The sequence below is a fragment of the Bufo gargarizans genome, chromosome 5 (genome assembly GCF_014858855.1).
Source record: "Bufo gargarizans isolate SCDJY-AF-19 chromosome 5, ASM1485885v1, whole genome shotgun sequence".
Classification (NCBI taxonomy): domain Eukaryota; kingdom Metazoa; phylum Chordata; class Amphibia; order Anura; family Bufonidae; genus Bufo; species Bufo gargarizans.
In genome coordinates this window covers 131,007,684-131,029,962 of record NC_058084.1, presented here as the reverse complement: position 1 = coordinate 131,029,962, position 22,279 = coordinate 131,007,684, and positions in this window count along the sequence as shown.

Genomic DNA, 22,279 nt, shown 5'->3' with positions numbered 1-22,279 from the left:
TAAGGCCCCTTTCACACAGGCGAAAATTCAGTGCGGGTGCAACGCGTGAGGTAAACGCATTGCACCCGCACTGAATCCGGACCCATTTACTTCAATGGGGCTGTTCAGATGAGCGGTGATTTTCACGCAACGCACAGCATGTTCTATATTCTGCGTTTTTCACGCAACGCAGGCCCCATAGAAATGAATAGGTCTGCGTGAAAATCGCAAGCATCCGCAAGCAAGTGTGGATGCGGTGCGATTTTCACGCATGGTTGCTAGGAGATAATGTAAGTAAATTGATACTGTATTATTTTCCTTCTTAACATGGTTATAACGGAAAATAATAACATTCTTAATACAGAATGCTTAGTAAAATGTGGCTTTAGGGGTTAAAAAAATAAATAAAAAATTAACTCACCTCATCCTGTTGTTTGCACAGCCAGCATCATCTTCTTTCTTCTTCTTTTAGGACCTGCAAAAGAACCTTTGATGACGTGATCGCGCTCACCACGTGGTGAGCGCGGTAAAGTCAGCGCAGGTCCTGCTGAATGAAGATAGGACCTGCGCTGACGTCACTCCGCTCACCACGTGATGAGCGCAAATACGTCATCAAAGGTCCTTTTGCAGCTCCTAAAAGAAGAAGAAAGAAGACAATGCCGGCTGTGCAAACAACAGGATGAGGTGAGTAAATTTTTTATTTATTTTTTTAACCCCTAAAGCCACATTTTAGTAAGCATTCTGTAGTAAGAATGCTATTATTTCCCCTTATAACCATGTTATAAGGGAAAATAATAAAATATACAGAACACCTAACCCAAACCTGAACTTCAGTGAAGAAGTCTCGGTTCGGGTCTTGGTACCGCAGTCAGTTTTTTAACCCGCCTGATAAAAACTGAACATCGGAACGCATTCGCAGTCAAAACTGACTGCAATTGCGTACCTACTCGCACGATTTTCCCTGATCACAGACACAACGTATCCAGACCTAATCCGGACACGCTCGCCTGCAAGGGGCCTAAGGGATAACTTGTTATAACCGGAATACACCTTTAAGGCTAGGTCACGGTCAGAATCGCAGAGTAGCGGTGATCCTAAAGGAATTAATGTGGATTAACAGTAGACTTTTTGTGACTCGCGCAGCAAAACATTAACTTCTATGTGATCTCCCCTATTCTGTGATCCTGGCTGGGACAGATGTGGTGCAACCAGTGTCGCCGTGTAGCCGTAGCCTAAAGGGGACCTGTCAATTCTCCTGACATATTTTCTACTTGCATTCCTCATAAAACAACAGTTCATGGGCATCTTTTCTTATGACTCTGGGTTGTGCTGTTCCTCGGTTATTCTGACTAGAAGTTTATGAATGATCAACTTGGTGCTACCAGTTGGGGGGCGCTTCCCTGTACGGTCAATCACTAGCATTACTGACAGTGGTGTACACACAATCCATGGGGCCCCGGTGCGAAACTGATCCATGGGGCCCCCTCCCTGTCGCCCCCAACCCGCCGCAAGAATTTACTTGGGCCCCCTGGATTGGGATTAATAATTCTCCGCGCCTCTCTGTGACCTTTTTACTACAAAATCACAGTGAGATAAAGTTGTCACCGTGATTTTGTAGCAAATAGATCACAGAGAGGAAAAGAGCATTACCAATCATGTTAGTGCTCTGTGTCTCCACTGTCCATTACGGGGCTTGGCTCTCTTTCAAGCAGCAGATTACCCGCATGGCATCCCCTCGTGTGAAAGAGCCCTAAGCCCAATGCATCACTACACTCACCCAGTCCTAACTAATAAAATCTGGTCCTACCTCATCTAGGGTGTCGCTGGCGTCGGCGTGATGTCCGCTGGATCCAGAACAAGGTCCCTGTGGTGATAGAGAAAAAAAGGAAGGGATGGTGACTGCCCCTGTCAAATCACCAGCAGGGGGCGCTGTGCTGGCCTGTAACACTGAGCCATGCCAATGTATAGCATACATTTCCCCTAAGTGCTACTACACAGTACTAATGCCCACCTTGTGGCCCCTCACAGTAATTAAGCCCACCTTGTGGTCCCGTCAAAATAGTTATGTCTTCCTTGTGGCCCCTCACAGGAGTTATGGTCAGATATATGCCCCCCTTACAGTAGTTATGGCCAGAAGTATCCCCCTCACAGTAGTAATGCCCAGATGCGTCCCCCTCATAGTAGTTATGCCCAGATATGTGTCCCCCTCACAGTAGTAGTTATATCCAGATATGTGTCCCCCTTACAGTAGTTATGTCCAGATATGTGCCCCCTCACTGTAGTTATGGCCAGATATGTGTACCTCTCACAGTTACAGGGGGCAAAATGGAATATATATACAGCGGAGGCAAAAAATGGAGTATATACACAAGGGACAAATGGAATATATACAAAGGGGGCAACATGGATATATATACAGGGGCCCTGTATATATATATATTTATCCATTTTGTGTATGTGTATGTATTCCATTTTTTACTCCCTCTGTATATATGAAATTTTTGTCATTTTTTGCATTTTTCCAAATATTTCATTAAATTTGCCCCCGGGGTTGGGCCCCTATAAAGGATTTGCTGCGATGCCAGTGCAGTGCTGCCACTCTGCCAGATGCTCCCTGTGTTATGAGCCGGCACATACAAAAAAAAAAAAAAAAAAACTTACCTACTTGGAACCTGCTCTGGCGTGCGTCGGCCCCCTGGAGAGTCGGGCCCGGTTGCAACTGCGACCGCTGCGACCCCTGTACGCGCCTGATTATTGATTGGACACTGTCAGATTGTGCAGGGACACACTCCAGCTGGTCATACCCAGTTGGCAATTCATTCATAAACCTCTAGTAGGAACAATAGAAGAACTGAAAAATACAGAGTGATGAGAAGATGCGCCAGAATTGTTATTTTTGTGAACACTATTATTTAAAGACACATCAGGAGGGTGACAAGGACAATGTTATTTTATTCGCCCAAAATGGTTGCAACATTTCAGCTCAACATTAGAGCCTTTCTGAAGCTTGAAGCATTTTTGGAACCTAGAAAACAGAAAGTTCCTTATGTTTGGTGGGAATATTGAGCGCCTAAAAAATGTGATAAAGATACAGTACATCTCTCTAAAGCTTGCAGCACACAAAGGAATACATACATTTTAAACTAAAGTAATTCTGAAAGATTAGTTTTGCCTTATGTTCGTATTTTATTATTTTATATTGTCTTTTCCCCCATAGGCAAGGAAAATTCTCTGTGTTTCTGAAATGCTTTCTAGCCGGATAATCCTCCGTTGTTTTTTTTATAACTGTACACTCTGTCTAATTTTCATTAGTAAAAAATAAATCTAACTTTCACTGCATGATACTGAAGATGTTTCAAAACAGTCCACATAGTTTATTTCAAATATGAAGAAGCAAGTAGAATATCTCACTGAGAATAATCTCCTCTAAAGGGGTTCTCTGTGAATGGTATAAACATGGCCTCCAGAAATCCATCCTTAAATGGGACTAGGATGGGTTGCCTCGACCTGTACAGGCGCTTAGCGGAGTAAGGGGGCAGGACTCATTTACTGTACGCTGCATTTACGCTGCATTTACGTCACCCTGCTATCAGGCATGTGTGATCACTCTATTAAGAACTCTGCTCTACAGGAGTGATACGATCCTGCTCCCCGTTCCTGTCAGGCTGCTCAACCATGACAGCATATCAAGCAGAGGGTCGCATCATTAGCATGTATTGTAGAGCAGAGTTCCTGCTGTACAATAGGTAGTAATGGAATGATCATACCTGAGATATGCTGTCAGGCTGAGCAGCCTGACAGCACATGTCATCAATGTGAATTGAATGCAGCACCGGCATGCAGTGTAGCAAGACCCTACCCCCTTACCCTGCTAAGTAGCTGTACAATAGTTAGTAATGGAATGATCATACCTGAGATATGCTGTCAGGCTGAGCAGCCTGACAGCACATGTCATCAGTGTGAATTGAATGCAGCGCCGGCATGCAGTGTAGCAAGACCCTACCACCTTATCCTGCTAAGTAGCTGTACAAGTAGAAACAACCTACCCTAGTCACATTCTTAGGACTCATGCACACAACCGTTCCATTTTTTGTGGTCCGCAAACCACGGATCCACAAGAAAAACGGAAGCCGCCCGTGTGCCTTTCTGCAATTTGCCATTTGCGGCCCATTGCAGAAATGCCTATTTTTGTCCGCAAAATGGACAAGAATAGGACATGCTATATTTTTTTTGCGGGGCCACGGAATGGAGAAAAGGATGCGGACAGCACACGGAGTGCTGGCTGCATCTTTTGCGGCCCCATTGAAGTGAATAGGTCTGCACCCAAGCCGCAAAAACTGCGGCTCGGATGCGGACCCTAAAAACTGTCATAGAGACATATCAAAAACTGTCATTGTTTGGGTCTGAGCGCTGAGACTCCCACCGATCCCTAGAATGAGGGGAGAGAAGTGCACTACTTTAAGATAGAGTACAGTATATATAAACTTTGGTCCTATGCCACCCATTGTGCCTTAGAAAGTCACCTGCAGCAGTCACAAAGGGGGAGTTCATCCTAAGGCCTCATGCACACGACAGTTTTTTTTCACGGCCCGCAAAAACGGGGTCCGTGGGTCCGTGATCCGTGACCGTTTTTTCGTCCGTGGGTCTTCCTTGATTTTTGGAGGATCCACGGACATGAAAAAAAAGTCGTTTTGGTGTCCGCCTGGCCGTGCGGAGCCAAACGGATCTGTCCTGAATTACAATGCAAGTCAATGGGGACGGATCCGTTTGATGTTGACACAATATGGTGCCATTTCAAACGGATCCGTCCCCATTGACTTTCAATGTAAAGTCTGGAGTTCTTTTATACCATCGGATTGGAGTTTTCTCCAATCCGATGGTATATTTTAACTTGAAGCGTCCCCATCACCATGGGAACGCCTCTATGTTAGAATATACTGTCGGATATGAGCTACTTCGTGAACCTCAGATCCGACAGTATAATCTAACACAGAGGCGTTCCCATGGTGATGGGGACGCTTCAGGTTAGAATACACTACAAACTTTGTACAAGACTGCCCCCTGCTGCCTGGCAGCACCCGATCTCTTACTGGGGGATATGATAGCACAATTAACCCCTTTAGGTGCGGCACCTAAAGGGGTTAATTGTACTATCATATTCCCCTGTAAGAGATCAGGGCTGCCAGGCAGCAGGGGGCAGCCCCCCCCCTCCCCAGTTTGAATATCGTTGGTGGCACAGTGTGCCCCCACCATCGCCCCCCCTCCCTCCCTCTATTGTATTAAATCGTTGGTGGCACAGTGTGCCAACCACCATCGGCCCCCCTCCCTCCCTCTATTGTATTAAATCGTTGGTGGCACAGTGTGCCAACCACCATCGCCCCCCCCTCCCTCTATAGCAGTAACATTGGTGGCAGTGTGCGGTCTCAACAGTAGAAGATTCATACTTACCTGCTTGCTGCTGCGATGTCTGTGTCCGGCCGGGAGCTCCTCCTACTGGTAAGTGAAAGGTCTGTGCGGCGCATTGCTAAAGAACTGTCACTTACCAGTAGGAGGAGCTCCCGGCCGTTCACAGACATCGCAGCAGCAAGCAGGTAAGTATGAATCTTCTACTGTTGAGACCGCACACTGCCACCAATGTTACTGCTATAGAGGGAGGGGGGGGGGGGCGATGGTGGTTGGCACACTGTGCCACCAACGATTTAATACAATAGAGGGAGGGAGGGGGGCCGATGGTGGTTGGCACACTGTGCCACCAACGATATTCAAACTGGGGGGGGGGGGGTCTGCCCCCTGCTGCCTGGCAGCCCTGATCTCTTACAGGGGAATATGATAGTACAATTAACCCCTTTAGGTGCCGCACCTGAAGGGGTTAATTGTGCTATCATATCCCCCTGTAAGAGATCGGGTGCTGCCAGGCAGCAGGGGGCAGTCTTGTACAAAGTTTGCAGTGTATTCTAACTAGAAGCGTCCCCATCACCATGGGAACGCTTCTGTGTTAGAATATACTGTCGGAAATGAGTTTTCACGAAGTGAAAACTTAGATCAGAAAAAGCTTTTATGCAGACGGATCTTCGGATCCGTCTGTATGAAAGCAACCTACGGCCACGGATCACGGACACGGATGCCAATCTTGTGTGCATCCGTGTTCTTTCACGGACCCATTGACTTGAATGGGTCCGTGAACCGTTGTCCGTCAAAAAAATAGGACAGGTCATATTTTTTTGACGGACAGGATACACGGATCACGGCCTCGGCTGCAAAACGGTGCATTTTCCGATTTTTCCACGGACCCATTGAAAGTCAATGGGTCCGCGAAAAAAAACGGAAAACGGCACAACGGCCACGGATGCACACAACGGTCGTGTGCATGAGGCCTAAGGCTGCCTCTGAGATCACTATTTCAAACTACGGACACAATAGCTATAAGGAGGCAAACATTGAATGGAAATTATTCGATCAGCTGAAACCCACTGGGTGTTTGTTAGGGTGAATTCACTTTCTGAAGATTTGTTGCAGATTTGATTGAAAACAAATTCCATTGATCGGAATGTGATTATTATGGCAGCAAGCCGCTTGGATTTCTGCAAGAAGTGACTAGGACAGTTGCAGGAACTTCTGCAGCAAATCTAGATCATATGAATGTACCCTTATAAAGTAGTCATGCAATTGGCCAAGTGATCCCATATGTTCTGTCCTGGCCAGAGCGGAGAAAAGGACAAGACTATTCATTTCTATGGGCAGCAGATAGGAAATGATTCCGCAAGGGTACAAAAGACTCAGCATTTAGATAGTAAATAACAAATGATAAAAAAATACACATGAACATAAGCAACTGCACACCACTCTACATTTTGTATAGTATATAATTGAAAATAACTTTTTACCTCTTTAGGGCCAATTGACCCATGACGTATATAGGTAAACTCCTGCTCTCTTTTTCCCCTTCTTCAATCCCATGTCCCCTCATATAATTTGATGGACATATCACTTTTTCAGTCATGATAACTGTAACTAAACTGATGCATATTAATAATTGCTCTTACTTTAATGTCCACTCAAAAGTCTGAAATTTACATGTGGCCCTTGGGCGATAAAGTCTCAGTGGGACCCCTTACACAGTGATAACTCTCTGAGTAATGATAATATAGTAGATATCACCTGCAGTCCTATGTAACAACACAGATAACACTAGTGCTAATAATGTGGTAGTGTTACCTGCAGTCCTATGTAAAACCACAGATAACACTAGTGTAGATAATGTTGTAGTGTTACTTATGTCCTTAGTGTGTCTCCCTAAGTCTCTTTCACACACGCACAGACATTCACAGGGACAGACAGACACACACACACACACACACAGACAAACAAATACACACACAGGGATGGTCAAATACACACAGGGACAGATACACACAGGCATACACTTACACAGGGACACACAGATACACAATCACACACACAGGGACAGATACACACACAGGGACACACATACACACAGGGACACACACACACAGACAATCAAATACACACACAGGGATGGTCAAATACACACAGGGACAGATACACACACAGGCACACACTTACACAGGGACAGACAGATACACAATCACACACACACACACACACACACACACACACACACACACACACACGGACAGATACACACACAGGGACACACACACACACAGGAACAGACACATATATATGGACAAACACTCATGCAATTGTGAGATCTATCTAATGTGTGTGGCGACCTTTAGGGGACATTGAAAGGGAATTACACCTTTAGTTACCTTCTAATATGACTCCCACTGATTCCCAGTACTGAGGGGACATGAAGCGGGGTTTAAAAAGGAATTATTAAAATATACCAGAAGGTGGTTTAACCCCTTAAGGACACAGCCTTTTTACACCTTAGGACCAGGCCATTTTTTGCAAATCTGACCAGTGTCACTATAAGTGCTGATAACTTTAAAACTCTTTGACTTATCCAGGCCGTTCTGAGATTGTTTTTTCGTCACATATTGTACTTCATGACACTGGTAAAATGAAGTTAAAAAAAATTTTTTTTTTGCACCAAAAAATACCTAATTTAACAAAAATTTTGAAAAATTTGCAAATTTCAAAGTTTCAGTTTCTCTACTTCTGTAATACATAGTAATACCCCTAAAAATTGTGATGCCTTTACATTCCCCATATGTCTACTTCATGTTTGAATTATTTTGGGAATGATATTTTATTTTTTGGGGATGTTACAAGGCTTAGAAGTTTAGAAGCAAATCTTGAAATTTTTCAGAAATTTACAAAAACCCAATTTTTAGGGACCACTACAGCTCTGAAGTCACTTTGCGAGGCTTACATAATAGAAACCACCCAAAAATGACCCCATTCTATAAACTACACCCCTCAAGGTATTCAAAACTGATTTTACAAACTTCGTTAACCCTTTAGGTGTTGCACAAGAGTTATTGGCAAATGGGGATGAAATTTGAGAATTTCATTTTTTTGGCTAATTTTCCATTTTAACCCATTTTTTCCACTAACAAAGCAAGGGTTAACAGCCAAACAAGACTGTATATTTATTGCCCTGACTCTGCCGTTTACAGAAACACCCCATATGTGGCCGTAAACTACTGTACGGCCACACAGCGGGGCGTAGAGTGAAAGGTGCGCCATATGGTTTTTGGAAGACAGGTTTTGCTGGACTGTTTTTTTGACTCCATGTCCCATTTGAAGCCCCCTGATGCACCCCTAGAGTAGAAACTCCATAAAAGTGACCCCATCTAAGAAACTACACCCCTCAAGGTATTCAAAACTGATTTTACAAAGTTTGTTAACCCTTTAGGTGTTGCACAAGATTTAATGGAAAATAGAGATACAATTTCAAAATTTCACTTTTTTGGCAGATTTTCCATTTTAATATTTTTTTTTCCAGTTACAAAGCAAGGGTTAACAGCCAAACAAAACTCATTATTTATGGCCCTGATTCTGTAGTTTACAGAAACACCCCATATGTGGTCGTAAACTGCTGTACGGGCACACGACAGGGCACAGAAGGAAAGGAATGCCATACGGTTTTTGGAAGGCAGATTTTGCTGGACTGGTTTTATTGACACCATGTCCCATTTGAAGCCCCCCTGATGCCCCCCTAGAGTAGAAACTCCAAAAAAGTGACCCCATTTTAGAAACTACGGGATAAGGTGGCAGTTTTGTTGGTACTAGTTTAGGGTACATATGATTTTTGGTTGCTCTATATTACACTTTTTGTGCGGCAAGGTAACAAGAAATAGCTTTTTTGGCACCGTTTTTTTTTTGTTATTTGCAACATTCATCTGACAGGTTAGATCATGTGGTAATTTTATAGAGCAGGTTGTCACGGACGCGGCGATACCTAATATGTATACAATTTTTTTTATTTATGTACGTTTTACACAATGAATTAATTTTTAAAACAAAAAAAAGTTTTAGTGTCTCCATAGTCTAAGAGCCATAGTTTTTTTTAGTTTTTGGGCGATTATCTCAAGTAGGGTCTCATTTTTTGCGGGATGAGATTACGGTTTTATTGGCACTATTTTGGGGTGCATATGACTTTTTGATCGCTTGCTGTTACACTTTTTGTGAAGTAAGATGACAAAAAATTGCTTTTTTTACACCGTTTGTTTTTTTTTTTTTTACGGTGGTCATCTGAGGGGTTAGGTCATGTGATATTTTTATAGAGCCGGTCGATACGGACGCGGCGATACCCAATATGTATACTTTTTTTTATTTATGTAAGTTTTACACAATGATTTAATTTTTGAAACAAAAAAAATCATGTTTTAGTGTTTCCATAGTCTAAGAGCCATAGTTTTTTCAGTTTTGGGGCGATTATCTTGGGTAGGGTATGATTTTTGCGGGATGAGATGACGGTTTGATTGTTACAATTTTGGAGTACATACAACTTTTTTGATCACTTTTATTAACTTTTTGGGGAAGTAAGGTGGGCAAAATTTCAATTTCATCATAGTTTTTAATTTTTTATTTTTATGGCGTTCACCGTTTGGGTAAAGTAACATGACCGTTTTATAGATCAGGTCGTTACGGACGCGGCGATACCAAACATGTGTAGGGAATTTCATTATTTTTTTTTTTAATCAGTGATAAATGTTTTTTTTCTGATTTTTACTTTATTTTCACTTTTTTTCACTTTCTTTTTGACCCAGACCCACTTGGTTCTTGAAGATCCAGTGGGTCTGATGTCTGTATAATACAGTACAGTACAATATATAGTACTGTACTGTATTTTACACTTTGTCTGAACAGATCTATGCCTTTCAGCACAGATCTGTTCAGCACCATGGACAGCAGGACGCCTGAGAAGGCGTCCTGTTGCCATGGGAACCTTCCCCGTCTGCTCAGTTATGGTCAGAACTGCGCAGACGGGGAAGGGTAAGGACGGGGCTTGGGGGGCTGCCTGGGAGCTCTCTCCCTCTCCATTCGGAGGGGCTGCAAAGGCACAGCAGCCCCCCGATGGGAGAGGGAGGGAGCTCCCTGCGCTGTTAACCTTTTCCATACAGCGGTCCGTACGGACCGCTGTATGGAAAGGGTTAAACGGCTGACATCGCATCACCGATGTCAGCCGTTTATACCAGGGTGCCAGCAATGTGCTGGCACCCTGGTATACCCACTAGACGCCAACGATTACGCAATGGGAGGCGGGCGGGGGATCGCGATCCCGCCTGCAGCACCGCCCGCCTCCCGCACCGCCCGCACCGCCCGCAACCCTCCCCCTGCACCTCCCACCCGGCAAAAATCACTAAGGGGTGCAGGGGGGAGGGATACAGATGCATTTTAGGAATACTAAAGACCGCGGGGATCAGAAACTGCAGAAATCGCAGCAAACCGCAGGTCTGAATTGACCTGCGGTTTGCCGCGATCGCCGACATGGGGGGGTCACGGGACCCCCCGGCGCATTTAGCCTAGGTGCCTGCTCAATGATTTGAGCAGGCGCCGGGTTCCGATCACTGCCAGCCGCACGGCAGTGATCAGAAATACACAGGGCGTACATGTACGCCTTGTGTCCTTAAGTACCAGGGCACAAGGGCGTACCTGTACGCCCTATGTCCTTAAGAGGTTAAACTGTAACCCATTAGGCACTGGCTAGACTGTAGTATGGAGTCTAAGCAATGCCTTAGACTCACACACAGGGACAGACACACACACAGGCACACACACACACAGGGCAGACACATACACAGGAGCACACACACACAGACAGACAGACACACACAGCTAAGCCTCACCACATTCCAGCCTGGCTCTTCTCCATACATGAGCACAGCTCTCTGCTCCTCCGGCTCCTCCCCCACTGGTCACATGGGCCGATGACATCAGAAGGGTCCTTTAGCCCAGTAGGAAACTCCATCTACCCTGTTCTTGGTCCTGGGGCCGCCCACCTCAGCAGTGCACATGGCAAAAATTGTCTGTATTACTGGGGTAAGCTGCCCTAGAATTCAAAACAGGTAGTTTAATGAAGACCAGGACACAGCTGCATGAGTGAGCGGGCACAGTGGCCCCCCCAAGCACAGTGGGCCCCCCAGCACTTGCCTGGGTGTGCCGGGTGCTGACGCCGGCCCTGCGAGTATGACAGGAACCTGCACCTATTAGACATCTATAGCATCTCCTGTGGATATACCATACGTGCCTAAAGAGGTTGTCCGAGTGTTTTATACTGATGATCTATTCTCAGGATAGGTCATCAGTATCTGATCGGTGGGGTTCTGATTCCCACCACCCCTCCAAATGACACTGTCTCTTCCTAGGCCAGTAACATCACATGTATCAGTCACATGACCTACACGCAGCTCAGTCCCATTTGAGTCGAGAGCTGAGCTGCAATACCAAGCACAGCCACTATCCAATGGATGGCACTGTATTTGGTAAGCGGCTCGAACAACTGATAGGCAAAGGGGTCGAGTGTCAGACCCCCACGATCAGATACTGATGGCTTATCCTGAGCATAGGTCATCAGTATAAAATAATTTGAAAACCCCTTTAAAATGGGAATTAGAGATGAGGGAAGTTCTTAAAAATTTGATTCGGCTGCTTCGCTTATTTTACAAAAAAATCACTTTAAGACAAATTACTTCATCACGAAGTGCATTTTTTTGTACCAGGTACCAGGTGCAATAACTGGGAATGGCAATTGTGCCACCCCCCATCATTGAACCCCTCAGATGCTGAGTTTATCGCTGATCATGGCAAAAAAAATAATAATTGTACTTGCCTCATCCATTTCAGCACAAAGAGGCCACTGTGGCAATCTTACTTGAAAATGTGCAGCGTGTGATGACGTCATCACATCGCATGGCGTGGAGATGTCATGTCTTCATGCAAGATGGACCCAGCAGCCTCTTCATGCTTTTTTTTTACCACCATTTCAGGAAAAATCGATTTGTCACCACAAATTTGCGGCTCTGCGGAGAATCTAATTTTTGCTGAAATTCGGATTGAAGTCTACTTCGTTAACTTCGATTCGTTGAACACTAATGGGAATAACTCTTTCATAGACTGTGTAGGCTATTTTTGCAAGATGATACAAAGCAAATCATGAATGGAACATACATACAAAACCCAATATTAAAATGATCAGGTTTTCTAGGCTAGCTGCTGTAAACCAAACAAGCGGTTGTGTGCCATTTGCTTTGCTTCCAGCAGCATGTGAAGGGTTAATCCATCACCCTTGTGTATAATTTCTGCAATAAACAAAGTCACATGCGCCCCTTATAATTTAGATGTAAGCAAATGTTGATTTATTCAGGAAGGCAAAGGCCAGAAGCACAGCCCACAGCGGCAAATTGTGAATTAAACTAGGACAGGAGCAGGCTAGTCTATAATAACATTCGTATAATTTTATTTTCGCCCTTGGCTCAGTTCATTCCTTCCTACAGTAGACACATGAAATTGGTTCTTCAGCCACCTAAGATGATGTTCAATAGCAAACGGCAAAAGGAAAAATGCAAAATATTATAACCATCTTAGACTTTTGTCTTTTTAATCAGTAAGGCATGAATTCCTGGGTCATTTTTGACAATAAATATCCGCCTCAAGACTTTTGCTGCCTTCAAAGTTTTCCGAACAGCTCTGTTTAAGGCTCCATTCACACGTCCGCAAAATGGGTCCGCATCCTTTCCGCAATTTTGCGGAAAGGGTGCGGACCCATTCATTCTCTATGGGGACGGAATGTGCTGTCCGCATCCACATTTGCGGATCCGCACTTCCGCATCCGTGCTTCCGTTTCCGCAAAAAAAATAGAACATGTCCTATTCTTGTCCGCAATTGCGGACAAGAACAGGCATATTCTATTATGTTGGCAATGTGCGGTCCGCAAAACACATTGCCGCTTTCCGTGTTTTGCGGATCCGTGTCTCCGTGTATCCGCAAAACACATTGCGGACGTGTGAATACAGCCTAACCTGGAGATACATATATTTTTTCCTTCTCTGATGGAACTCTTAGAACCAGGATTCTTAAATAGATGCAAATGTTTTGCTGTTTTTATTCTTCTGTTTTGGCCCCAGGGGGAGCTCAGACTTGCTCTGCTACCCTTTCAGCACTAAAGTAAAAGACCATATGAGAACGACAACACTATGTGGTAAATCTTATAGACATCACAGTGACAAATAAACACCATTGAGCAAATGCATCTAATAAATACCTCATCAGCCGCTCTCATAAAACTTTCATTACCCCGACCTGATGGATTTTAAAAAGAAACACATTAAAATGTTGGATGGTGCCTCCTCCAGTAGTTAATTAATATTATGAGCAGAATTTCCTGCTTAAAGATTTGAAATGTATGCATATATTTATTGACTTGATTGTCTGCCTGCTTAGTTTAACCTTGTTATTCTTGCTTGTAGTTTCTAACAGAGACATAGGAAAGGATTTATCAAGGTTTTTACTCTACAATAGTGGCCCAAAAAGTTACAGATTATAGTGGACGCCATATATTTTTGCTATGTGACTTTTTGAGGTTCTTGACTCTTTGAAAGTGACAAGAAAAATAATGGGGCTTAGCTGGAGCTGGATGGTCTACTGCGGCACATCGGATTTACTGTAATTTATGCCAGAAACTGAACTAGAATCTCAACTAGATCTTAGCTGGTGTAGATTTGAGTTTCTGGCACTCGGAAAGACAGAAGATGCATCAAATTTATTAAGAGGCTTATGCCTCTTAATAAATTTGGTGCAGCTTATACCAGTGCACTTTTTATTGGCATTGTGCATTGGATTCATATTGATGACCTGTCCTCAGGATAGGTAATCAATATCAGATCAGTGGGGGTCTGACTCCCAGCATCCCTGTCAATCAGCTGTTTGAAGGGGTAGCTGCATCCTCTTTAAAGAATACCCGCGCAGGCTAAATAAAATTGCCCGTCCCATTCAATGAGCACCGCAACCTCTTCAAACAGCTGATTACCAGGGGTGCTAAAAATCTGACCCTTGAAAATATGATATTGATGAACTATCCTGAGGATAGTTAATCAATATTAATAGGGTTGTGCAACGATTTATATTGATGACCTATCGTCAGGATAGGTCATCAATATCAGATCAACAGGGTTCTCACCCCCCCCCCCACTGATCAGCTGTTTGAAGAGTGTTCATTACACTGCACCTCGTCTCCATTTACCTAATGAGACAAGCACTTGTAATTACACTATGCCGCCACTCCACAGGAGACAACATGTAGTCCAATGTCCATGGAGTGGCAGCTGATAGGTGGGGTGCCGGGTGTTGGACTCCCACGGATCAGATATTGATGACCTATCCTGAGGTTAGGTCATCAGGAAAAATCACTGCACAACCCCTTAAATCTACGGCACAACTCCTTTAAGATTGGTATAGGAAAAGCTAGTCTTAGTAAATTAACAAAAAAGCTAATCTACACCTGCTATCGGCATGAGGTTTGGTAAATCTATCAGTGTGGGAGGCCACGTCTACTAGACTAAAAGCCGTCAACTTTTCTTGTCTCTTATAGAAAGTGACAACAAAAGGACAAAAGTTACAAAATGTGGCTAGTGCACAAATGTGCATATGTTTTGTGAGGTTTTATTGAACTGGACTTACCGTATATCACCATAAATTCCTTGTGTGATTGAAATCCAATTCATTAGAACAGAAGGATTTCAGTTTGCAGCTGTAATATGGTAACTAAAATGCACATGTATTATGGCATTTTATCCTGTAGGAACCTTTTACTATTGCATTACCGTCAGCATAGACCAGGCAAAACTAATGCCTCATTCACACACCAGTGTTTTGGCCGGTGATTTCCATCAGTGATTTTTGAGCCAAAACCAAGTGTGGCTGTAAACCCAGAGCAGGTGGAGATCTTTCCCTTATACCTTATGTCTGTGGAGGCTCCACTGGTTTTGTCCCACGATCACTGATGGAAATCACTGACCAAAACACTGATGTGTGAATGAGGCTTAAGACTTGCATGAATGCAGAAGATGGAAATAAACAGGAAGAAATTCCTCTAGTCTCTGCTGTATTTCAGTAGTGTGCTGTAGGTAGGGCTTTTTGATCCAAGCTGATAGTCCAGTAATAGGATATTTTCATGGCTGTGTGACGGTGTCAGTGTGGTGTACCGTGAGTTATGCTCCTGGTCTGGATTTGCCATCTTCCAGTGTGAGGGCCTCCTAGTGGGACATGCTGTCATGGTGGGGAATGGGGGAAACCCCCATCATACAATGAGGAGCAGACAGGATAGCAACTAGGCCAGGAAGCTGGGATAAGGGAGCAGGACACCTCCTAGAGCTTCCTAATCATCGCCCTGACTCCTAATCGTATTAGCGGACCCAAATGGTAGAACGGCTCATACCCAGGAACCTCGGACCCTGAGTCGCCCTGATAATCCCTGGAATAGTAGCAGGAGTGAGACGACTTGTTCGTCCAAGACACAGATGAACAGTAGTCTCACCGGCCTAGATGAAAGGAAAGGGACAGGCAGTGAACGGCTACTGAATCGGCAGGTAAGATCCCAGAAACAACATGTACTTACCTGCCGCGGCAACAACGACTACCGGAGCCCCATGCGGACAGGATGCATGTCAGCCCCTGGCAGAGCTGCACACTGACTAGTGGTTCCCCCTCCAGAGAACCTGACACCCCTTTTCCGGAGGCAACAACAGATAGACAGGGGGATGTCTAGCAAACATGCTGGACAACAAACACCAACAGACATGTAACAATGACTAGACATCAAACACCAACCCATACAAATAACACCACACATAGAAACATACTAGGAAGGGAAGGTTACATGGGGAAACATCGAGATGACATTAATGTCCCACTCGGAGGCCCCCACACTGGAAGATGGCAAATCCAGACCAGGAGCATAACTCCAGCACTTACCAAGGTTGGAGTACAACTGACTCCTGGCTTCCAGCCACAGGCATAAGAAACACACCCAGCAAGGTGGTTAACCCCTCACGCCCCAGCCAGGGAAGGAACAGGGTAAACAGGAGCAGATCACACACATGCAAATAACCACAAGTTGCTTCTGGCAATAGCATGCACGGCAATGTGTCACGCCGCACCACACCAAGACCGTGACACAGCTGTAACAGATATTGCTTAAAACACTGCGGTCAACTCCCGGTACATGCAGCATTCGTTTTTATGCTGGTGAGGGAGTCTGATGTTTTCATGAGATGGTTCATTATTGTGGGGAACATTTGCTATATTAAATGCCCATTGCGCATTGTTGCTCAATTGGCACAAAAAAACAAACAGGAAGTGGTTTAAGGAAGAGAAAAGTATCTAACCTGTTGTCAGGAGTTAATTTTGCATCTCTGAATTGTTGCGCTGTGAGGGTTGCTTTGCCTACCAGACAAGTCCTGGCTGCTGGACTTGTTAGAAAACCGAGCCAATCAGGTTTCTGACTCTGTGTCCAATCCCAGAGCTAGGTGGGGATTTAAGACATCTGTCTCCTATCAACCATACCTGAGTTTGCAGTTAGTATTCTAGGCTCTATACTGTGCGACTTCTTGCTGATATTTACAGTGATCTGACTTTTGGCTTGTTTCTGGATTTTCGCTTGTGTCTGCTTTTCCTGTTTATATTGACTAACCTTGGTACTGACCTGTCTAATCTATGGTTTAACCATTGGTGTCCTGCATTTATTGTGTATGTTGTTTCCTGGTTATCAACCCTTGCTGCATTTACCTTTCGTGTACTGCATTTTTTGTGTGTTTGACCCTGTTAGCTGACTTCACTTTTTTCCTTCCTGGTCTGCTACTTTTGTGCCTGCTCAATCATTCTGTAATCAGCTCCACAAACATATCCTGGGTCACTAGCAGCCAAGTCAATCCTGCTTTGCAGCGATCTCTGGTGAGGAATCTAGGGGTACCTAGAGTGTTTTTGGAAGGCTGGTAGTAAAACAGGCCTCCGCCCCCAGGGCCCTCTATATCGCGTCCTAGGTTTAGTAAGAATGCGGAGTGCAGCCTAAATTTCTCTAAGTGTGTCACAGTGCTCCTACCTGGATACCTACCTGGATACCACTTTGGCTCTGAAGCAATAAATAGGGGAAATAATTGAGGGATTTGAAATAATAACTTGAGTCCAGCAGGCTTTAGCATGAACTGGCAGGCAAACTCAACTCTTCTTTTTCTATTTCTCTCTGCTGTACTGACAAGCTGGCTTAATGACTTTGCTTCTTTATGCTGCAACTCTCTCCTTAGTCTGACTTAGTTTCTGCCAGAGGACTATGCTCTTGGCTTCTGATGCTTCAAGCTTAGGGTGCTCTGGCTGTCATGGGCACGTCTGCAGAGACGTGCCCCTGCACACCCTTCCCCTTGCTGGGGGTAAATTAGACTAAATTCTAACTGGTCCCCGCCCTTCTTGCAGGAAGTAGGGCTAGCCCACTTCTCTCCAGAGGGGGTTAGAATGGAATGGTAAGTTCCATTCTCTCTAACTATAGCTCCATTCTCTCTAACTATACCAAGGAACCGACCATGGCTCCAAAAGCTCCCAGGCGATCGGCTGACCACTCAAGTCAGAAATCGGGGTCTAAAACTTATGAAACAACTAAAATAGACCAGTTCTTGAGATCTCCGAGGATTAATACGAGGGGCGGACAAAAGGAACTTGCCACAAAAAAAAATGATGATGATTCTGAGGTGATTGTAACAGAATTACAAAAAGCTTCTAGATACCCCGAAGAGGAAGACGGCATAATGGGGGAAGTCATCCCTAATGATAACTCCTCCCCGCTAGAAGAAATACTGCTAGCGGTAAAACAGAATGGGGATCTAATACAAGCTGTTACAACCCAACTTGGGTTTATTCAAGTCGACGTCGGATTAATAAAAGATGATGTGTCCAAAATGCGAGATAGAGTTAAACTCCTTGAGAGTTCCGTCACCCTTATACAGAAGGAATCCAAAAAAACAAATATGGAACTATCTACACTTAAATCAGAATATAATCTCTTGAAGAAAAAGCTAGTGGACCTTGAGGATAGGTCACGAAGATATAATGTGAGAATAATTGGGATTCCAGAGGGTGTGGAGGAGAGAAACCCAACCCAATTTATACAGAAGTTAATCCTTGAGAATTTCGGGAAGGAGTCATTTTCTTCCTTTTTTATGATTGAACGAGCCCATCGGGTCCCAGGGGGAAAACCAATTCCAGGGAGACAACCTCGGACATTCCTCGCCAAGCTACTGACTTCAGGGGACAGAGATATCCTCCTGAGAAGGGCAAGGGAATCCCCACCGGTTATATATAACGGGATTAGACTGGCTTTTTTTCCCGACTTCTCGAAAGATGTACAAGAAAAGAGACGCACATTTATGATCGTTAAAAAGAGGCTAAGAGAAAGGGATATTAAATATTCTCTCATATTCCCAGCCAAATTGCGGATTGTTTTTAATGATAAAACCTTTTTTTTTGACACCCCAGAAGAAGCTGCGGACTGGCTTGATCGAAATAATTGATAATTCAATTGGGTTATGTTTTGGTGGGAATAATTAGTACTACAAGGGGCTTATACCCCCAAAATGTATTTTTCCTTTGCTTCTTAATGAGGATGGCTGAGTGGGGGGGAAGGTGGGAGGGATGGTCATAGGAAAGAAATCTACTACAAATGTGGTGGATTGCTTGTAGGCGGGGGGTGGGGGGAGGGGGAGGTGGGGTTGGGCTGTGGTGCGTCAAAGTAGGTGTGGTTTCCCTTTTTTTCGTTTTTGGTTCTTTCTTCTTCTTTCTTCTATTTCTCCATTTTGACCTTTCCTGATGACGCTGATTAGAATTTTTGCGTGGAATATACGTGGCTTGGGGGATAGAGGCAAGAGACAAGCGATTTTTGACTTGACACAGGCCCACTTACCAGCAATAGTATGCCTGCTAGAGACCCACCTTACTGAGGAGACCACTAGAGTGCTCGACAGGGGATGGGCTGCGCACACGTTCCATTCTACCCTCTCCAACTATTCGAGAGGTGTCACGGTGTTGATACACAGACTTATTGATTTCGTCTGTGAGGCATCCTCTGTCGACCAACAGGGGAGATTTATTTTCTTATACTGTAAGATAGGAGGGAAGATATGTATTTTGGCCTTTGTCTACATTCCACCGCCATTTTCTTTCTCGGTTCTTAATTCTCTTTTATTATTTATGGATAAATGGCCAGAATGTCCAACATTGATTATTGGCGACTTTAACTGTGTTATCGACCCTCTTCGCGATAGGATTTCTACGAGTGCTAGGAGTGACAGTCCGGTCCAGGGGTCCCCCCTGGCACGGTTCTGCCTGGAGGCTGGATTTGAGGACGCTTGGGAACATCTGGGACAGGGGAAAAGGGCTTTCTCATGCTTTAGTAAAGCAGGTAAATCGTTGTCCAGAATAGATCTTGTATTGATAAATAGTAAATATGTGAATCAGATAAAGCGAATGAAATACGAAACAAGGTCAGTATCTGATCACTCTCCGATACTACTTGAATTATGTTTATCTCAGGAAAGATATATACCAAAATCTCCTTTTAGATTAAATCCCTATTGGTTATCAGTTATAAAGACACATGAAACAATTCAAAACGAAATAGGTCGATTCTGGGAAATTAACTACGGTTCAGCAAAAACTCAAGTAGTATGGGATACTTTCAAGGCGTATACGAGGGGATTGATGGTTAGTAACATTGCGAACCTTAGACAGGAATATGGAAAGAAACAGAAAAATCTAAAAGAACACGCAGTGTTAGCAACAGAATCCTTCTATAGGAACAAGACCGAGAGGAATAGGCAAAATATGCAAAGAGCCACACAAATATATGCTAATTTTTTATTGGATAAGGCCCAACAGAACCTTTTTTTTAAAGGGCAAAAATACTTTACAGAATCAGGCCGACCTGGTAAACTCCTTTCCAGGGTAATCTCCAATCAACAACCCAAAAAACATATAGATAAACTTCGTTTGAGTGATGGTAGGATAGTCACTACACAGGGCCCGGTGGAGAAGGCCTTTCTTGATTATTTTACTGATTTGTATAAAGCTGATTCTAACATCACAGATGACAAGATAGATCTCTACTTAGATAGGATCAAGTTTCCAACTATTACTGAGTCGGAAAAGAAAGCACTAGAAATGGAGGTCTCAATGCAGGAACTTGAGGGAGCTACTAAACTATGCTCGGCTAACTCCACCCCTGGTTCAGATGGGCTTCCATATGAATTTTATAGCAAATATGGGGACTGCATTCTTCCCAGACTGTTGGAGGTCTTTGCTGAATCAGTGGAGGATGGGATGCTGCCAGATTCAATGATGGAGGCCATAATAATACTAATACCGAAAAAAAACAAGGACCCCTTAGAATTAGAATCATACAGACCAATCTCACTGCTCAATGCAGATGTAAAGCTCCTTGCGAGGGTCCTGGCAACAAGGCTTTCCAGGGTCATCTCCTCCATTGTCCATTCGGATCAGTGCGGCTTTATCCAAAATAAGGGTACACATCATAATTTACACCGGCTCTTCTCCAATATTCAGGCCCCGGGGGGGACTGCCCGCTCCATCCTGTCATTGGACGCCTCTAAGGCCTTTGACAGGGTGGAGTGGCGTTTCCTCTGGAAGGTTCTTGCAAGGATGGGCTTTGGAGAAAGATTTATACGCACTCTTAAGCTACTGTATAGATCTCCAAGGGCAAAACTGAGTCTTAATGGAATCCTGAGCGGCAGTATTGATTTAAAGAGAGGCACCCGCCAGGGCTGTCCACTATCTCCCCTGTTATTCGATATTTATATCGAACCCCTTGCGATGGCCATCAGGCAAGATGATCAGGTTAAAGGATTCGGTACGTTAGGAACACAAGACCGCATCTCATTATATGCAGATGATGTTCTGTTTTTTATAGATCATACGGAAACTACTCTTCCTAGGATCATTCATATGGTTAAATTATTTGGTGAGGTGTCTGGTCTTTGTATAAATTGGGCCAAGACCAGTCTGCTCCCAATAGACCCTCTGCCACAGAAGGAGGTTCCTGTTATACAGTTGGATATTGTTGATACTTTCCAATATTTGGGTCTGACTATATCGCCTCGGGTTGAAAATTTTCTACAACTTAATTTGATTCCCATAATAGTAAAGACCAGAGCTAAAATAGGAATCTGGCTGAAACTTCCCCTATCCAGAGCTGATCGAATCTCACTAGTTAAAATGGTGATATTACCACAATTTCTCTATGTGCTCAGGAATACACCTATTTGGATACATGACAAACACTTTAAACTTATTGAAAGAATAATTAATGATTTAATATGGGGAAGAAAGCGAGTTCGAATTAAGTTGGAATATTTGTATAAATCCCTGGAGTCTGGGGGTTTAAATCTCCCCTACTTTAAAGGGTACTTTATTGCAGCTCAGCTATTGTGGTGTTATGAATCAGAGAACAGCGCACTCTTGAGGAAGCTGGTAACTAGCCATGCTCATAATAATATTTTTACTTTGCTGGAATCCGGTTTATTGAAGAGTTATGAGCACGGCTACAGAGAAACTATTAATCTACTTCTGAAAATGTGGAATACAACTAGGACATGGTTGAAGGTTAAGGGTTCATTCACATTTACGCCTCTTTGGCATAATTTCTATTTACAAAGCTTAGATGATATTGCAGCTGACATATTTTGGCAGAAGAATAAAATCTTATATATTTCACAGGTAGTTAAAGATAGAGAAATTAAATCCTTTATAGAAATGACACATAATATAAGAAATCTTTCATGGTTTAGGTACCTTCAACTTCGATCTGTAT